This window comes from Castanea sativa, chromosome 6, assembly GCF_040712315.1.
Source record: "Castanea sativa cultivar Marrone di Chiusa Pesio chromosome 6, ASM4071231v1".
Classification (NCBI taxonomy): Eukaryota; Viridiplantae; Streptophyta; class Magnoliopsida; order Fagales; family Fagaceae; genus Castanea; species Castanea sativa.
The window spans coordinates 3,271,905-3,291,405 of NC_134018.1; the positions used below are offsets into that span (position 1 = coordinate 3,271,905).

Here is a 19,501-nt window from a genome sequence, read left to right on the forward strand (position 1 = left end):
GGTGATTTGATCATACTTAGAAGAAAGCAATTAATGCAACAAATAGAGTAAGTTGATTTAAGTCGAGGGAACAAAAAATATTAAGAGAAGACCAAAAATAATATCAATATAAGCAATTAAAAAAAATATGTCAATTAAAAAAATAATAAAAACTATATCTTTGGATGGAATAGAATGAAAGAGCAAAATTGAAAAGTCATGATTCCTTAACTAATTTGTCAAAAATTCATAACTTACTTTTAACAATATTTAGGACTAAAATTTTATGGTCGTTGTTGGTTGGGAAAGGTGTTTAACTATACAAAATGAAGGATTAGGAGCCTTCTAGTAAGGGAAGAATAATCTCCGCGGGTAGTTAGGGAAGAAAAAAGGAAAGAGTATCAGGATCATAATTTGATTGTTTTCATTATTAGTTTGAAGGATCACCAACTGACACAGTGAACTTTATGAAAAAATCTACTAACCCAAGATTTGGTTTAAATGTCTACAAACTATGATCTAAAAAGTGTCTTCACTTCACTGGCAGGTGGGGAACATGGTGTTAAAAGTCTGCAGCAGGTTTAAACTCATTGGCAGAATTCATATTAGCGTCTTCACTTCACTCCCAGTCCCAGCAATCAATTGGTCTTGTCCATATCTGCCAACAATGTGAAAGAGCTCCCACTAACATTAAAATATACCATATATTCTACAATGAGTCTATAACAGATAAAAGGTTTCACACTTTCTCAAGAAAAAAAAAAAAAAAAAAAAAAAATTTGAGAAGAAGAGTAGTAAAAAGCTGTAGGTCCATTTTTTGTCTTTCACTACAGTAGAAAGGAAGAAAGAGGCCTTCTTTTCAACCACTAAAGCCAGAGGAATTAGTATTTAAAAGAGCAATTGAGTGAGAAATTACGGATTGCTGTTCATTTTCCCCAAAGCAATGGCACAATCTGGATGTTATCTTCTTCTTCTTTTTTTCTTTTTCTTTTTTCTCCCTTCGTCATCTTTATTTATGGACGTGATCTCTTCTAAAGCAAAATACATTCTATTTCTAGTCTGATCATTCAAGAAAACTCCATTAAGTGAATTTAATTTTGAAATTGAGTAATTATCATTCATTCAATTAATAATAATAATAATAATATTATTATTATTATATATTCATCACCAAAACCACGCAACACGCGGCCTTCAACTATTTATTAAGAAAGTTGTAAAGTGATTTTTTTTTTTTAATTTGATATTTTTACATGTGAAATGGCCCCTTTGCTTGTGGTAGCTTCACAAGAATTTTTTTGTTGGAGGATGATGCACTTTATGATTTTGCAAAATAAAATTGTTATGATGTTTCAACTATGAGTCTCTTCCGAGTTTTTAATTTTATTATAAAGAATTAGGGGCACTTTAGAAAGGGAAGAAACAGGGCATCAAGGTTATAATTTGATTGTTTTCAATAATATATACATATATATATATATATATTGGCAAAATTTAGAGAAAATTCAAATAGATTCTACAATAGAAATTTAATTTTGCGCCACGTGTTCTAAATTATTTATTTTTAGAGAGGTTTGTTTTTTTAATTTTGGAGTCAAATGTGGAATCATATCATAAATATCCATCCAAATGAGTTATTGCAATATAAAAACCAAAGAGTTTAGAATTAATTAACATAAAAATATTTAAAAATTGGCAATTTACATTTTCTACCTAATAATATTCTTATAAGACTTTTTAAAAAGTTTAAAAACATATAAGAATGACTATCAATAATATTCAAATTATATATGTAAGTAGGGTCCGGCTAATGTATGTCCTAATGGCACATTAATCATCTACATTAGGAAATTTTTTATGAAAAATTGAAAAAGCTGTCAAATCAGTTAGTTACTTTTTTATTTTTTTATAAAAAGTTTTCTAAAATAGTATACCAATATATGCCCTTAGGGCATACGATAATAAGACCCATGTAAGAATTATACTATGCATCTTAATGTATATCTTTTGAGTATATCTAGACATATACTTGGAGTTACTAGATATAAATGGATCACTAACTGATAAGGTAAGGGAAGTTTATGAAATCTACAAATGGAAGATTGGTTTTAATTAAATTTAATTGGACAAGTGGAGAACCTTGTTTTAAGCAAAGTTGACACTTATTGGCAAAAAATGCTATATTCACTTCATTTTTATAACAAATCCTAATTAGCATGTTATTATCGGTAGAATTCATACTAGTATTAATATTCGTATTAGTATCTACCGTATTAGTACGTTCACTCACAGCTGCTTATTGGTTTTGTCCAAATATGCCAACAATGCAAAAGCGTTACTTTCCACACATTCCACTATGACCGTTTAGATAGAACATTTCAATAAAAAATTTGAAAGGAAGACTAGAAAAAAGCAGGTCAATTTTTTTGTCTCCCACTATAGTAGAAAGGAAAAAAAAAATATTCATCCACTAAGCCAGAGGGAATTCTTAACATCATTATTTGTAGTCTTTATAAAACTAGAGAACTCAATAGAGCAATCTACAGAGAAATTACAGGTTGGTATTCCTTTTCCCCAAAGCAATGGCACAATCTTTCTCTTAGCTTTTTTTCATTTTCTCCTTTCATCATCTTTAGCCATAGAAATTATTTCTTGTCAGGCAAAATACATCTATAGGACTCTTTTTCTAAGCTTTGAGCATTCAAAAATAACTTCAATAAGTGAATTTTGTAATGTAAGATGTCAAGCACTTTTGCAAAATTAGCTTAGACATGTACTTCTATTTTATGTGGGGAATAACTATCATATATTTATGTTCAGTTGAAGTTGCTGCTTTGTCTATTTAAGAAGAAAAAGAGGTGCAATTTAAAGAAGTAGAGGTGTAATTTAAAGATCAGGTACTCATGTTTTTGATGCCTTTTATTTGAACTACCTGAAATGAGTTTATCCTGTTTTATTTTTTCTTTAGCATGGGAATTGAGCCCATTTTGTCACTAATTTTCTTGAATTTTTAGAAAAGAACTTAAGCTGGAATTGCATAATTTCTTATAATAATCTGAATTAAAAATGATCAAAAACACCATGACAATGGATTTTTCTTCTGTTACATCTTTTGGCTTTTTTAATCATCTTATGATAGCATCATGTGTAATGGGAAAGACTAGATACTGAATTCACATAATTCTAAGATCCAAATATAAAACCAATCACACAATTAACCCAATACATAAGCTCACCATCAATAACCCATTCAAACAAAATAAACAACAAATTCAGAGTCATACATCTTTACTTTTTTATTACAGAACATCTTGATACATTACCAAACAAACAGCAAAACATAAACAATAAAAAAAGATGAAAATATTCTAGTACAAAGAACAAAACAACAAATTTATAATGTCCTTGTCATACTGCATTTGTTTGCTGAGAAAACACTTGGAAAAAAGATAGAAATATATGTAGAACTTCAACTAGTCCAAGGGCTGTAATCAAATCAAGCCGAGTTGTGAATTTCCAAGCTCAGCTTGATAATAACAATAACACATTCAAACCACACTCCAGCTCAATCAAAGCCTACAAACAATTTCAAACTTAAGCTTGTCGAAAATTCTAAAAGCTTGAGCTCAACTTGATTCATTAGTCAAGTTGAGTTTGAGCTCAAGCTCAATATCAAGCTCTTGATCTTGACCTCCAAGACAAGCACATAATCAAATGTTCTAATCTCAACAAAAAAAAAAAAGTCAATTAATAGATAATTACAGAAAACAATGGATTTTCATTAGTGAGCCACAGGAAAATATCAAAATTTCTCAATATTAACAGGAATCTCATAAAATATAAAAATATCACAAATGAATGATGCTTGACACAATGTTTTTCACAACTACTTTGTGATTGGAGCAACATCACTTTCACCTACGTCTACCACTGACACCACTTTTGTTATGCACTAGTCACAACTCACAACAAACCATATTAGCAATTATGAATAAACTTGTGAAAAATATTGTGTCACTAGACTTACGTATACAAATTGGGAACCAAGGGATGGACATGACAAGATGATCAATAATGTAATTATGTATTTTTGACTAGTTTCATTTTCCTTCTCCTTCTCCATAGGATTAACAAGTGTGGTTCATCTTTATTTTATTTTTTGGTGAAGCGGTATACATTCATTGAGAAAACCAAACGATACACAAACAACAGAAGTTTGGACAAAAAAAAAAGACACCGGGAAATGGTCCCAACAACACAAAAGGTACCAAAATCTTACACACCAAAACAAAACTATACAACTAACTCTAGCTATACATAGCGATGGACCAGGAATTACATGACCAGCATAGAGACAGCAGAACAGTTAAAACCAAGACATATCAGGCATATTACAAGTTTCGAACAACAAAATTTTGACATTGCACAGAGCTTAGACAGAGAAGCTTAGTGAAGTTACTGTCAATAAAATAATGGCCTAGAAGATTTAATGTCAGTTGCTTAACCGACTTACAGCAACTATATATAGGAAGCAACTATATATAGGAACCAAGGGGTTCCACTTGAGCGTGTGTCATAAGCACCAAGAGTGAGTAGAGTGGTGTGAAGAGAAGTTTGAAGGAAAAGTCTTCTAGTGTCAGTAGGTGTCTAAAGAAGTGAGGTGTGTGCAAGGATATTTATGTAAGCTGATGTGTGTCTTGTAAAAGTTTAAGTGGTGGAGAAGTGCAAAGGCAAAAAGAAAGTTGCCGTGTGTGTCTAAGTGTGACTTGTGTCTTGCAAAGTGTATTGTCAACTTGCCAATATTTTGAATTAAAAGTTTTCTTTTAATAGCTTTAGCATGTGTTGTCCTCTGTTTTGTTCAACAAACTGGTATCAAGCTTCCGCTAATTCAACAGGAAACCCAGATTCTTCTAGCAAAAGGGCAGACAAAGAATAGGTGGTCTTTGCTCTCAATACAGTCCCTACAGAATACACACAGAGTATCACCAATATATCCCCATTTATCTAGCCTCTCTCTAGTTGTTAATTTGTTTTTTATTTCCAACCATCCTATGAAACTATGTCTAGGAATAGCTAGCAGAAACCAAAGATTCTTCCACCAATCCACCTCCAACTCTTTTTACTCTAATTTCATTATAGGTGGCAGCACAAGAGTGGCAGCCAGAGCATGTTGTCAAAAGGTAACCAAGTCATGACCTGGCAAGCTTCCAAATCCAAACTTTGTCCCTCAAAACAGACTCTACTTTTGCTTCAGGCTTACTGGCTGCATCATAAATCACCCTATATCCAAATTCTCTGGGGATGCCAATTGTCATGCCATAAGAATATGGTCTTCTCATCCCCTACTTCAAATTTAATGAAGCTAATAGCCAGATCCCTTAATTTTTGGATGGCTCTCCAACCCAAGTACCAAACTCAGATCCCTAACAACACACTTCTCTACGCATATTCATCGCCAGAATGAACTCCCAGATTTTTTCTCATGGTCTGCTGCTTTTCTTGTTTCTCTGTTTGTCACAACCTTGTTTTGGGAGCTTCTTGTGTCTTTATGCACAGATGATCGACACTCAAGTTGTAGTACCAATACGTATACATTCAACTACTAGGAGATCACAGGTGTGGGTTATCCATTCTAGGGAGCTGGCCAAGCCAGTGCTTGTGGCAATCCTCAGAACTCACCTGTGAGAAAAAAATTACCCCCATAGATACTATGAACAAGTACAGGGTTTTGGAAATGGATTCCAAAACCAAGAGAATCCGTATTGCAAAGGAGGAGGACATCGATGGAATTTGTTCGTCCAACTTTGTGAATAGCAATCTCAATTCCAAGCTTTTCCAGTGTCACACTCTTACAAAATCCTACCATATCACACTATTACAAAATCTTACCATAATCTATGGTTGTAAGAATTGACCTCCTATAATGTATGATTACAAGTTCTACTTTGAAAATTTCACTTGCCTTGTACATGGGCATGGGCTTTTAGTAGTAGAATATGACGGCCCTGGGTTGTGTCATCTTTAAGCAAATTGCTCCTTTTGAATCTCATGCTTTTATATATTTTCACTTACCCATCTTAGAATTCACATTTCAACTACACTCATTTTATGATTACTTGGCCTCTTAATAGCCCAACATTCAGTATCATGGAACATAATTGGTTCTATAGCAATCTTATAAAATTTTCCCTTTAACTTAATAATCATTCTACAATCACACACTACACTTGATTCACTTCTCTACTTTGTCCACCAGTCTCTTATCCTATGATTCACAACCTTTTCAATCTCTCCGTTTTTAGGAATTATTAATCCAAAATATTGAAAGCTCTTTCCCTTTAACATCTCTTGACCATCATGTCTTACAGCACGTTCATCTTTGTTCAACTTTTATTATATGTGCATTCTACTTAATTGAAATCCTTTAGATTATAGAGCGTCTCACAAAATTTGAACTTGGCATCCACTTCGTGTCTATTTTATTTACTAAAACTGTGCCATCTGCAAAAGGCATACATCAAGGGACTTCCTCTTGAATTGATTTAGTGAGGTCATCCATCATTGGTGCAAAGAGATATAGATTTAAGCGGTGTTCCTTGATGCAAACCTATAGCGATAGGAAATTCAAACTAGTTTCAAAACAATCATACATATCCTTAAACAAGTTTAAATACTTTAAAGAAACATATTTCTTTTTCAAGACCTGCCACATAACCTCCCCAAAGACCTTAACATATGCTTTCTCTGTGTCAATACATTACCTCTCCAAGGACCCTAACATATGCTTTCTCTACATCAATAAAATCATATGAAGACCTCCCTATATTGTTCTTTTTAGACGTCTAGGAAAGAAAATAGCTTCCATGGTAAATGCTAATGTACATATAGTACAAACTGGAATTCTTTCTTTAAAAAAATTGAAAGAAAAAGATGACATTAATGAAACATAAATATTCTCTCTCTCTCTCTCTCTCTCTCTCTCTCTCTCTCTCTCTCATCTTCACTTCATAATTATAACAAATAATGCAGGGGTCAAAAGCAAGAAATTCCTAAAAAGTGGTAATCAAGTAAAGCACCTCCTATAGTTGGGATTAGACTAATAAAAAAAAAAAGAAGGGGATTCAACTTGATTTGGTCCAAATGAGAACTTGGATACTTAACTATGGGTTGTACCTGCTGCTATTTATGGGAAAAATCTAACTCATATCCTGGCCATTTATTTTATCATCTAACTTAGGTTGAGATATATATATATATATATATATATATATATATATATATATATATATATATATTGCACCTTTTGCAACCAAAGAACACATTTGTACTCAACGGCGCTATTGAAGATAACATCATATATATTTCAATACTTTAGTTTACCATTTATATGTACATTTGTAATTCTTTTTATAAATTTTATATGGTAAACTATAGTCACATCTCTGTGTAATCACTCAAAACATTACATGTCACCTTTTATTCCAATTCAATAATGTGAGAAACCCCTTGCACTTGTTTGAGATAATCATTGAATCAAAACAATCTCTAAGACCCCAATACAGCAAACCGATCATACAAACCCAATACATAAGTTCAACATCGATAATTCCTTTCAACAATAAACAAATAAGGAATTCCAAGTCAAACAATTTTACTTTTGTATTGCAGTACATCCTAATACAATGCCAAACAAATAATAAACCAATATCAAGCACTTGAGCTTGAACACAAGCACATAATCAAATGTTTTAAATCTCAAGGGAAAAAAAAAAACAATGGATAATAAAAGAAAAAAATGGATTTCCTCTTTTGAGCCACAACAAAATATCACAATTTCTCAACATTAACAGGTATCTAATGGATAATAAACATATCACAAATGAGTAATGCCTAGGGACACAAAATTTTTCATAACTATTGTAATTGGAGTAACATCACTTTCACTCGTGTCTACCATTGATTCGATTTTTCAAGGACAAAATTAACATGAAAACAAATGCCATAGATGTGAACTTGGAAAGACATATTAAAATCATAATTAACAAAGGAGGAACAAAGATTTCAACCACATGAATCCCCTTCACCTTCTTTGCCAAAAAAAAAAGAGAAAAGAGAAAATGATAGTATATATTAAATTGCTCTATTCTCAACAGTATCCATAAAGGGTACTACTTTCTACTCTTAACCCGAGACAACGCAAAAATCCAGAAACACAACACATAAACACAAAGAGAGAAGAAATATTAATTAAAAATATTTAAGAGACTCCAAATAAGAAGCCCATAAATCGTTAACAGAACAGAGAAAGGGATACAGATTTACCTTGTGAAAAGGGGTGGCTTTTGTTGGCCTCAGCCTTGGCTGTGTGTACAGAGAGCCATAAGAAAGCCGAATTCTAGAACAAGACCGACAATTTGGAGGTGGGTTTCTTTTTAAGATGAGCGAAATCTAAGACACTATATTCCGGGTTTTTTATTTTTTCCTCTCTCTGAGATTTCTCGCTAACCAAACAGAAATGAGACAGAATGGAATATATATAATTGGATTTACAAGGGCGGTGATGTCTGATGACTATTATTTTATTATTAATTTTTTAGGTACTATTATTTTTAGTATTTTATCTTATTGAGCTCAGGACGTTGCAATTAGGCAAAATTTCAAGTTGAGTTGGGCTATGAAGTGAAAATAACGAGGAGATTGCTCAAAAAAAAAGAAAAGGAGTAGAGATTATTGAAAAAACTTTTTACAAAGTTTGAAAATGAAAGAAAAACAATATTAGGGATGAAAAACATATTAGTGAAGTTTTAGAAATGAAAATAGTATTTTATCTTTTTACATATTTAATAGTTACAATAGATAGGAGAAACTACAATCTTGAATATTTTCAACAAGACTATTAACTACCTATACTCTTTTTAAACCAAAGCTGTCTTATTATCTAGAGGCTGCAAAGGCCAAATTTTTACTTTTGTCTTCTCTTGACCAACCTAAGTTTTCTTCTCAACCATATTTTTCAATGCTATTGCTACCATGTACCAAATACAAGAAAGCTCGAAAAACATTATTAAAATGAAATATAAAAAAAATCATCCAAACAAACTTAGCAGAAAATTAGAAACCCCTCCAAATTTTTATGGAATGTTTCTACCCAAACAAACATCTTTGGCTTCTTTAACTTCGGAGCAAATGAGAGCGAAATTCAATGTCTCCGTTTGCCTTGACCAGCATTATATAGCTCTTCTTTATCCCAAAATAAATAAATAACCATTAATTGAATCACCTGCAGCTATATCTATGCTCATATTTAACTTGTAATTAATTGCTGAAGTTGGTGCTCTCTCCGATGCCGGTGCAGTGTAGTAGTCGGCAATGGAGCCTATTATGGGGAAAACAACCCCTTTGATTCAGTGAAAAAATTGGGGAAAATTCGAACCATAAACACCCCTACTTCCATTTCCATAGCCAAGTAGAGGTAAACAGTGAAGATTGCTGAAATGAAAAATTGATCTTTGGGCCTTAGTTTTTTATTAGAGACAAAAATCAAAATACCTTCTAAAGTCCAAGCCAAGAAAATTATTCAAGGTTAATGGGTCGGACTCATGGATGACCCTGGAACGATGACAGCCCTTTTAAATAAGGTATATTAAATGGACAGTAAGGAAGGTTTCTTTTGTGAACTTTTGGGCTGACTCTTTGGGCCTTGGATCAGCCTATTTGGAGTTACATTGAATCTTATTACCGTTGGTGTATGGGCATGGCCGTATGGCAAATTCCGTTCCAAAAACAATGGTCCATACTCTTTAGTTTGAGAGTTGGGATTTTTTGTTGGGTTCTATTTCCGATGGCTTTGTGATCAATTACCGTTTGGTTGAATGACAATCGCTTGCGCAATAACAAACTTGGTCCTGTCTTGGGAAAGACAAAAGTTATTTATAAATTTTGTAGGAAAAAATGCTCATATACCCCTTAAATTAAAAATCTAAGAAGAAGAAAGAGAAACGTTTTGAGTGAGAGAGACAAGCAATTGGAAATCAAAATTCAAAACCATTGTAGCATCCCTCCCTCCACGCTAGAAGTCTTTGTCCCACCGTCCATGGTCCTACCGCGCTGTTCAACAGCATATATGGATTTCTTGTTTGATAGCCACCATGTTACTGATATTTGCATTACATAGATTTTTCAATGTGTTAGTTTCAAGACTCTATTTTCCAACAATGAAGTTTGATTTACAAGTTTGGAATGTCAGACTTCACTGATAATTTACCTTTCGAGCATTGTATGGACAAATTCCTTGGGAGATGTAATCAACAACCAGATCAAATATATATTAGCAATCTTTACCAACCCGGCCAACAAAGAAAACTACCAAAACTCACGAATCCAATTCTAGATTCCAACAACACACAATTAAATTCCACCGAATTCATCTCAAAACCCAGATTTTTTTTTTTTGGTGTAAAAAAAAATAGTGAAAGAAGAAACTATATTTCTATCTATTATTTATACATGAAAAACATTACAAAAATCTGCCGTATGCAATGTTTATAGCGATTAAACATTTGGTCCACCTTTGAAAAATAAACTGCACATGGACTAAATTACTATTAAACTCTAGGGATTTAATAAGAGAAGAGTGACTGACCTATTTTGAATTTCTATTTTTAGGATCTATTTTGTTTTTGAAATTCGAGTTTGAGTTTGAGTTTGGGGTATATTTATGGGTCATAGTTTTTTTTTTTAGAGATAATTACAACATGCTACTAACTCCACGACTCAAATCATTTTCCCCCTAAACCTCTAAGCTTGTGGTGCATGGAGAGGTGTCAATTTGGCTACAAGCCTTTAGCTTATGGGTAAATAATTAAGGGTGTACATGGGTCGGGTTAGGTTGGGTTAAGGAGATTTTTTTACCCAACCCACACAATTTTTTTTATTACTATTATTATTTAATTGAGTAGAAAAAAATATATCACACTTGTCACCTGAGTTGATAAACAAAATATACATTAATATATGAATTAATATTCCAACTTAGTTATACATTAATATATGAACTAATATACTTTAATATTGGCTTTTATATAGGATAGGAGTAAAAGTTGGTTATTTTAAAAAAATTATTAATTATATAATATATTTTAAATATATATTAAATATATGGGTGGGTCGGGTCGGGTCGGGTTTGACGAGTTTGAAATTTTATGACCTGGACCCAACCCAACCAACTATCAAAAAAATTTTGTAACCCAACCCAACCCACCAAGCCCTAAAAACCGACCCAACCCAGTGGATTGTAATTTTGGCGGGTTGGTTGCACACTCATATGAGTAATAGTTTATAAACAATATATTGTGTCAGACTATTAATATACGGTACGTAAATTATTAATTGTGATGTACTAATAATAATCTTAAGCAGTTTGTCACAGACTCACAGAGTAGACTGTTAATATACGATACGTAATGAAGTATTTTGCATAGAATTCACATGTGTAGATTCCTCTAGGAAATGAGGGATTACGGTAATTTAGATGAAGATAATTTTTTAAAGGAGAGTATACCACAGTCCCACGTGAATGTTAGCTGGCAATTTGGCATAATGTTGCCAATGAGCAAAATATATGAACCTATCTTTATTAAATGAGTTTTTATTTTATTTTTAATAAATAGAAGGTAAAAAGGACTGGTCAATGTGACTTTCCTACGTGGGTGCTACCATTGTATCGTCGTACTTGTTGGGTCTGAGTGAGTAGGATATTCAGTAGTTTCGAGTCAAAGATGTTATCCCAACTCTATAATTGAAGGAACTAGACTAGTACGCATTGAGACACGCAAGGACGAAGGTATTCTTGCCTTTTATGGTAAATATAAAACTCCATCATAGTACATTTTTTCCTTTTTGGGGGGGGGGGGGGGCGGGGCGGAAGAGAGAGAGAGGGGTATACCCTGGATTTTTTAAATTTTTTTATGATATTTATAAATATTATTGAAGTTTTTGGTTGAAAAATTCATATGCCCCCCTCCAAAATTGAAATACAAAAATTAAAATAGTCATCTAACCAAAAAAAAGCTCAAAATTAATTAAAATTGTCATCTAACCCATATTTTCTGTTGGTGGTCCTTTCAAGCAAAAAAAAAAAAAAAGAATCTCTTTTTACTAACAAAACAAAATTAAATCCCTTGAAAAATCTTTAATGAAAAAAATTTATTGGTATGACACTTTGGTTGTTTGTTTATTTGAAACCTAATATTAAAAGTTTGGGATTTTTAAATTTGGGTATTATTAAGTTGGCTACTTCCACCCAGTAGATTTTTTTTTTTTTTTATTTCTCATTAGTAAAATGAGTTTACAATTGAGCACTTTTACCGATTAGATCATTTTTATGCTTAAACAAGTTTTAGCAGCAAGATGCACAAATCATTAAAAACTATTATTACTTTTACAATTTATGATTCTAGAACATAATGTAGTTCGACATGTGGATTTCTAAATTTGTTAAATATTTTTTAATTGTGTCAATGGCTAATAAGGATTAGAAAATTAGTACCCCACCAATTTGGTTATAAAGTGATTGTACATATGTACTTATACTTAATCGTCCAATTTCCACTATAACTATCGAATGGGTATTTTCAACCATAAATATTATCAAAATTGGGTTTCACAACAAAATAAAAGATGATATTTTATTGGACACTTTTATTTTGTACATTAATTGAAAATGTTTTTTTAACACACTCTTTGATTTTATAAATTGAAGTGGAAATTGCTGCGACAATTATTGTGGAATTAATAATCTATGATTTCGAGATGTAAAAGATGTCTAGCTTCATATTGATAGATAATTGCATTGTAATGTATTAAAAAATAATTATTTTGAATTGATATTTTGCTAATAAATGGCTACAAATTTGGATCATCATTAAAAGAATTCAAAAAATAAAAATCTGTTTAGACTTTGGCCCCTCTCAATAAAAGTCCCGGCTCTATCCTTGGAAAAGAATAACCACCAGACCATACTACCACCCTCGGTGGTATTAAATGTAGTTTTTTTACACAATATTTTTTGTCAAGATGCATACTTTGATGAAGTTTTGGAAAAAACAAAGGGAGAAAAATATAGAATTAAAAATAAAAAAATCTTTGTCAGTATTTGGAAGTTGGCATACAATTAAAAAAATTACACTTCACCCCTATAAATTACACCCTATTTTACATTTACTTCTCTAAACTATTTGAATGCACATTTATCCCCCCTAAATTATTGCCCTCGTAACACTTGCCCCCCAAACTATGAGTATACACTCTTACCATCCTAAAGTATTACCTATGTAACACTTTGCACCCCATCCTATAGGTATAATTGCTTAGAGAAGTAAGTGTGTATTCTCATAGTTTATGAGGGTTAATGTAAAAGGGGTATAGTTTATGGGAGTCAACGTAAAAGATGATATAGTTTAAGGGGGTAAAGTATGCATTTTCATAGTTTAGGGGGGTAAGTGTAAAAGAGAGTATAGTTTAGGGAAGTAAGTGTGCATTCGGATAATTTATAGGGATAAATGTAAAAGGAAGTATAGTTTAAGGGGTAAAATGTGTTTAGGGGGTAAAATGTAATTCTCCCCCCCCCCCAAAAAAAAAGACAGAAGTAATAGTTGAAAACAGAATTTGATTTGACTAGCATTGATTGTTGCCTTTCTATTAGATTCCTTAAAATGAAGTTGTACCTAATGCACAAAAATTTATTTTCTTGGGTTTGAAAAAAGTCATGGTAGATAATCTTATCCCTTAGTCTTTTTGGAAAGGCTAATTCCCGTACTCAAAGCTGCAACTTATCACTTTTGTTTAAAGGCATTTGCTAACGCACTAGGCTTGTCCCATCATATTCTATTTTTAATGTTTGATGTTTGTTTTTTTTTTTTTTTTAGAATCATTTGAAGTTTGTATCTTGATCAAGTATATCTATTTTTACAATGTTTAACTGTTTATTTTATTTTTGAGTCATGTTAATGGGTGTATCTTGAACCACTTTTATTGGAAATTCAAAAAACTGTCAAAAATATTAATTTTTTTTTTATTTTCTCATAAAATGTTTTTAAAAATAGGTCATAAAGTATTGCTCTTATAGCATCCGTTAACACTTTCCTTTATTTTTCGTAGTTTGCTTTCCTCATGGTCAATGTAACTTTACAGTCTTCAAAAAAAAAAATTATTATTATTGAATACTACATAGATGCTTGTGCAACATGCGAGAAGGAGACTTGTAGACTATAATTTATCAAGATAATGAGTTTGAAATTATTGAAACTGTCTCTCAAAAAAAAAAAAAAAATTCTAGGCTCCCTCTACAAATACCAATAGTAATTTTTGAGGCACTAAAATATTATAAAAGACACCTTAATCAAGATGATAACCTTTTTTTTTTTTTTGAGAAGGAATCAAGATGATAACTGTAAGTGCACAATTTGTACCCGGTCCAATCACGAGATGGACTCAGGCCCAAAAAGCCTTATACAATAAAATTTGTAGAGTGTGTGATTGAAACCTAGGTTTTATGGATATTGGAAAACAGGTAAGTAGACTAGATTGCCACTATCTTCAAAATCAATAGATACAAATAACAGAAATTATCATCAGACATAAGCCGAGGATAACTTGTATTGCCTTTCTTTCTTTGAACAATAGACTAAAATTGAGGATGAGGTGTACAGTGCTTTCTTGCTCTCTTTCTCTTTTATTTGTTCAGCGATCCCCCTTTCTAATGCCCTTTTTGTCTTCTTATATCATTCTTCTTCTTCCCTTCATATTCCATGTGTAGCACAAATCACCCCTTTAGATACTTGTCCTATCCACCACCCTCTGGAAGTCTTCAAACAATAGCTGGAAGGCTGATAATTACTGTTCAGAGATCATTTTCCCATTAATGTGGCTAGAGAGGTAGGTGCAGGGTCTTTAATGCGGTGGTAGCAGTCTTTTCCCTTAATATTTCTCATACGTTCTTTCTTTCTATAACTGTGTGGAACATATCTTTACCCAACAAACCTTCCAGAATTCTCTCTCTGAACACCATGACGTATCCTATGATCTTAACTTGACCTAACCGAAGAGATGCCTCTCCTCGAACAACCCCACCAACCCTTCTAGCAAGAGCTGGCTTGTGGGCTTCAAAGGCTCTGCTCGAACAGACTAGTACCACTAAGTCAGACCCAAAGCCCAAATGTGTGTTTTAACCAATCTACCCCGACAATAACCTAAAAATATAATTCAATTAAATAATTAAGACACCTTAATTAATGTTAGAAAGTATAACATGTCCCGAGAATGTGAATGCGTCCCACTGTAATTTTTTTTAAGTGCACATTGTTTAATAAATATGAGTCCTCAATCAGTCAATCCTAATCTACACTCCCTCTCCCAATACCAATAATAATTTTTTAGGCACAAAAATACTAATTAAGACACCTTAATCAAGATGATAAACTAAAAATATAATTCAATTAAAACATTAAGACACCTTAATCAAGGTTCGAAAGTATAACATGTATCGACAATATTTAGGCATCCAATTGTAATTTATTTTTTGCACACATTGTTCAATAAATATTATTTCAATTCAAGGTTAATTGTGCCACAGTAAACCAATGGAAGTTTTGAAAATTTAATTGCTAGATTATATGTTCTTATTTTATTCTCCAAACTTACAAACTTTCAAGAAGATAAAAGATCAATAAATATGTTAGCAATCAAATGGTTAAATTTCAAGTTTTTGTGATCTAAAATTATGTATAAAACATAAGTTTATTGTTCAAATAATAAATAACATCAGATTTGTACGAAATTTGACATGTGTGTTAAGAACATAAAGAACATGCATTCCAATAATTAAATTTTCAAAATTCAAATTCAATAAAAAGATATAGGAGAAATTTGAAGAGTTTCTCTACAAACTAGTTTGGATAGAAACAGTGTCCTAAACTAATTACCGATCACAAAGTGCAGTAAAATAAAGACATAAGGCAATTTGTTTACAAAGTAAAAAGCCAATGGCTTAATCAAAGGAAAAAAACACTCCTACAGTTTACCTCTAACCGCAAGGCAAAATCCCACTAATAAATTGAAGTTCTCACAATAGAAATCAACCTTAAAATCTATTACTACCTCCAATAGTGAATTAATTACGTGACACAGAATTTCAACCTGGTTGGACTCTTGTATTATGGATTTCACCAACATAAACCTTCTACTAGCAACTTTAAGGATCTCCTCAAAATTTTCACTGTTGTGCTGATATTATGGCTGCAACTTGATCATTAGTCTTTAGCAATACCAATTTTCATATTCCTTTTTGGTGTCTTTTGTATGATGGTGAATTGAAAATGTAGGTATAGAAACCCTAGATGCATGAAAGAGGGTATCTCTTCTTGTTTTCCTTTTTTCTTTTTTTTCTTTTTAGAAACTCTCTTTTTGTTTTCAATCCACTATAATGATCCCTTATATACTTTTACAATTAGGGTTTAAATTCAGAGTCATAAGTCAACTTAATGGGCAACCATATATTTTTGGACTATAGTTGTGACTTAATTATGTGACCACATGCAATTCCAACTCGATTGGACCCTTTTATTTTGAATTTCACCAACACAAACTTTTCTTCTAGTGACTTTAAAGCCTGCCTCAAAAATTTCATAGATGTGTCAGTATTATTGCTTCAACTTGATCACCAATCTTTAGAAATATCAATTCCCATATTCACTTCTACGGTTCATTTGGTTGGAGAGATGGAAAATTTGGAGAATGAAAAATGGGAAAGGGATGAAAAAGTGGGAGGATAGAAAATATTTTAATTTTCCTCATTTGTGTTTAGTTGGGTGGTGGGAATGTGGATGGATGAAAAACTTTTTTGTGTGGTTGAGAGAAAAAATGGGAAGATAGAAAAATGACTTTGTATAAATTTACTTATATACCCTTATTACAAAATGATGGCCAATTAAGAAAAAAAAAAAAAAGCAAACAACCAACCGTGAAAAAAAAAATCACCCAATTTTATTAAAAAAGAAAATTCATGCCCAGAAAAAAAAAAAAAGTAAAAAAAAAATCACATCTAGTTAAACTCAAGAAAGAACAACAAAACGCCCTACTATATTGACCAACACAAAAATACAAAAAAATAAAAATAAAAATTTGAGAGAGTTCAGAGTTATATCATGCCCAGGAGAAAGAAAAAAAAAACAATTGGCACATGCGAAGGAGTGGTAATTCTGTCATTTGACTACAGTTATGTTTCTCCCCCCATTCCCCTATTTTCTCTCCAAATTGGGAAGATAACACTTTGGTGGGTCTGAGGAGAAAACACCCAAACCCTACCAATTTACACTTCTCTCTTCTCACTAATCAAACACCCACAAAAATCATTTTCTCTCTATTATTCTCTCTCTCATTTTCCATCATCCCCAAAATCTCCCCAACTACTCAAACCCTTAGTGTCTTCAAGATGATGGTGAATTGAGAAAGTAGGTGAAGAAACCCTAGATGCATGAGTGGTATTTTTGTTTTCAATAAACTATAATGATCCCTTATATACTTTTGCAAGTAGGGTTAGAATTTCAAGTTCTGAGTCAACTTAATGGGCTTGATTAAAGATTTAACTCTTGAAACTTAATCAATCAAGACTCTATTGAAAATTTGTCAAGACACAACTCGATCAATCGAAGGTGAGTTAAGCTATGTATCAACAAGAAAGTAACTTCCCTTTTCTTGAGCTAATTCTGAGTCTTTGTAGTGATTTTGAAAATACAACTATTTGACAAACTACTACATAGATGCTTGTGCAACGTGCGCTAATTTATCAAAATGATGAATTTAAAATTTTCCTTTGAGAATCCTCAATCCTAATCCTTGGCTCCCTCTCCCAATAGGAAAGAACAGTCTTTTGTCTCGTACCATACTCCCTCCGTTCCAGTTTGTTTGTCCTCTATTCCATTTTGGGATGTTCCAAAATGTTGTCTTGTTTCTAAAAATAAAATTAATTAATTTACTAATATTCCTATTATACCTTACTTTATTTTCAAAACTATTTGAAAAGAAAACTAACAAATATTTTTTTTTAAAATCAATCTAATTAGGGCACCTTTTTAGTTGCCTCATTAAGAATAACTCTTTTTTTTTTAAAAAAAAAAGCTGATAAATTCATTTAAGGGCAGTTTTGTAAATTTATACATTTTTATAAGGCAGACAAGACAATAAATGATATTCCCTTAAAAAGTTTGACTTTTCAATCAGGACAAACAAAGTAGGACAAATGGAGTATTTTAGAAGCACTACCTTAAGTGCTTGTTGATCTTCTTCACTCTTAAAGAGATTTAATAAAAGGGAAATGCTAACGAATGTTCTTAGGGCATTCATTAATAATCCATTTAAAGAAAGTTCTTATTGGAAAAGAAAAAAAAAATGTAATTAATGTTTTGACAGCTTTTTTCATTTTTCATAAAAGTGATGTTAAAACTTTCCTAAAATGAATTCTTAACTAATGCCCTAAAGGCATTTGTTAACATGACCCTCAATAAAATACTAACTTTTTTAGGTAATACAATATTTTTTTTTTGAGGAAAAGGCAATAAAATACTAATTAATACACATTAATCAAGATGATAACCTAAAAATATAATTCAATTAAATAACTATTCAGGCACGTTATGTTTGTCAGAAAAATGTATAACATGTACCAACTATTGCAACTTGGCAAGTGGGCATGTTGCATGCTCTCCTTTCAAGGTGCCCATAATGTGAATGTGTTCCACGGTAATTTTTTTTTTTTTAAGAAAATTTTAGCGGACATTGTTGAAAAAATATGATTTCAATTCAAGCTATAATACTTCCTAAAAAAAAAAATCAAGCTATAATAAACAAAGGAAAAAAAAAGTTTCTAAATGACTTTGTAAGGGTAATGATTTATGACATATTTTTTTAAAAAAATTTATAAGAAAAAAAAAAGGTAATTGATTTTTTTAACAATTTATATATATATATATATATATATATTTATATAAAAGTAGTATTAAAACTTTTCTAAAATAGCATATTAACTACTGTCTTAAAAGTACCCATTAACCAAACCTATAAACAAATGAAAAAAGTTAATAAATATAATTTGTTTACTAAGTAATTAAAAAACCAATGGCCTGGTCAAAGGAAGAAAGCTCATAGGATTTACCTTTGACCAATAATTTAATTACATGACCACATGCAATTCAAATTTGATTGAACTCTTCTATTATAAATTTTGCTAACATAAACTTTTTGCTAGCAACAAGCACCAAGTGCTTCTTGTTCTCCTTCACTCATGAAGAGATTCAATAAAATACTAACATTTTTAGGTAATAATAAATTTTTTGTCGAGGAAAAGGCAATAAAATATTAATTAATACACATTAATCAAAATGATAACCTAAAAATATAATTCAATGAAAATAATTATTAAGACACATTACGTTTGTTAGAAGAAAAAAAATGTATAACATGTACCCAC

At 31.6% G+C, this 19,501-nt stretch overlaps 2 long non-coding RNA genes across 2 annotated transcripts; one reads left to right on the plus strand and one right to left on the minus strand.

The window, feature by feature from the left end:
* Nucleotides 1–2,399: 2,399 nt before the first annotated feature.
* Nucleotides 2,400–4,808, plus strand: LOC142640626 (uncharacterized). The gene is made up of 2 exons (XR_012845212.1): nt 2,400–2,536; nt 2,639–4,808. It is a non-coding gene; the product is annotated as an uncharacterized LOC142640626 (long non-coding RNA).
* On the minus strand, nt 3,251–10,938 carry LOC142640625 (uncharacterized). The gene is made up of 2 exons (XR_012845211.1): nt 8,302–10,938; nt 3,251–3,698 (listed from the first exon to the last, which is right to left on the minus strand). It is a non-coding gene; the product is annotated as an uncharacterized LOC142640625 (long non-coding RNA).
* Between the last annotated feature and the right edge of the window lie 8,563 nt (nt 10,939–19,501).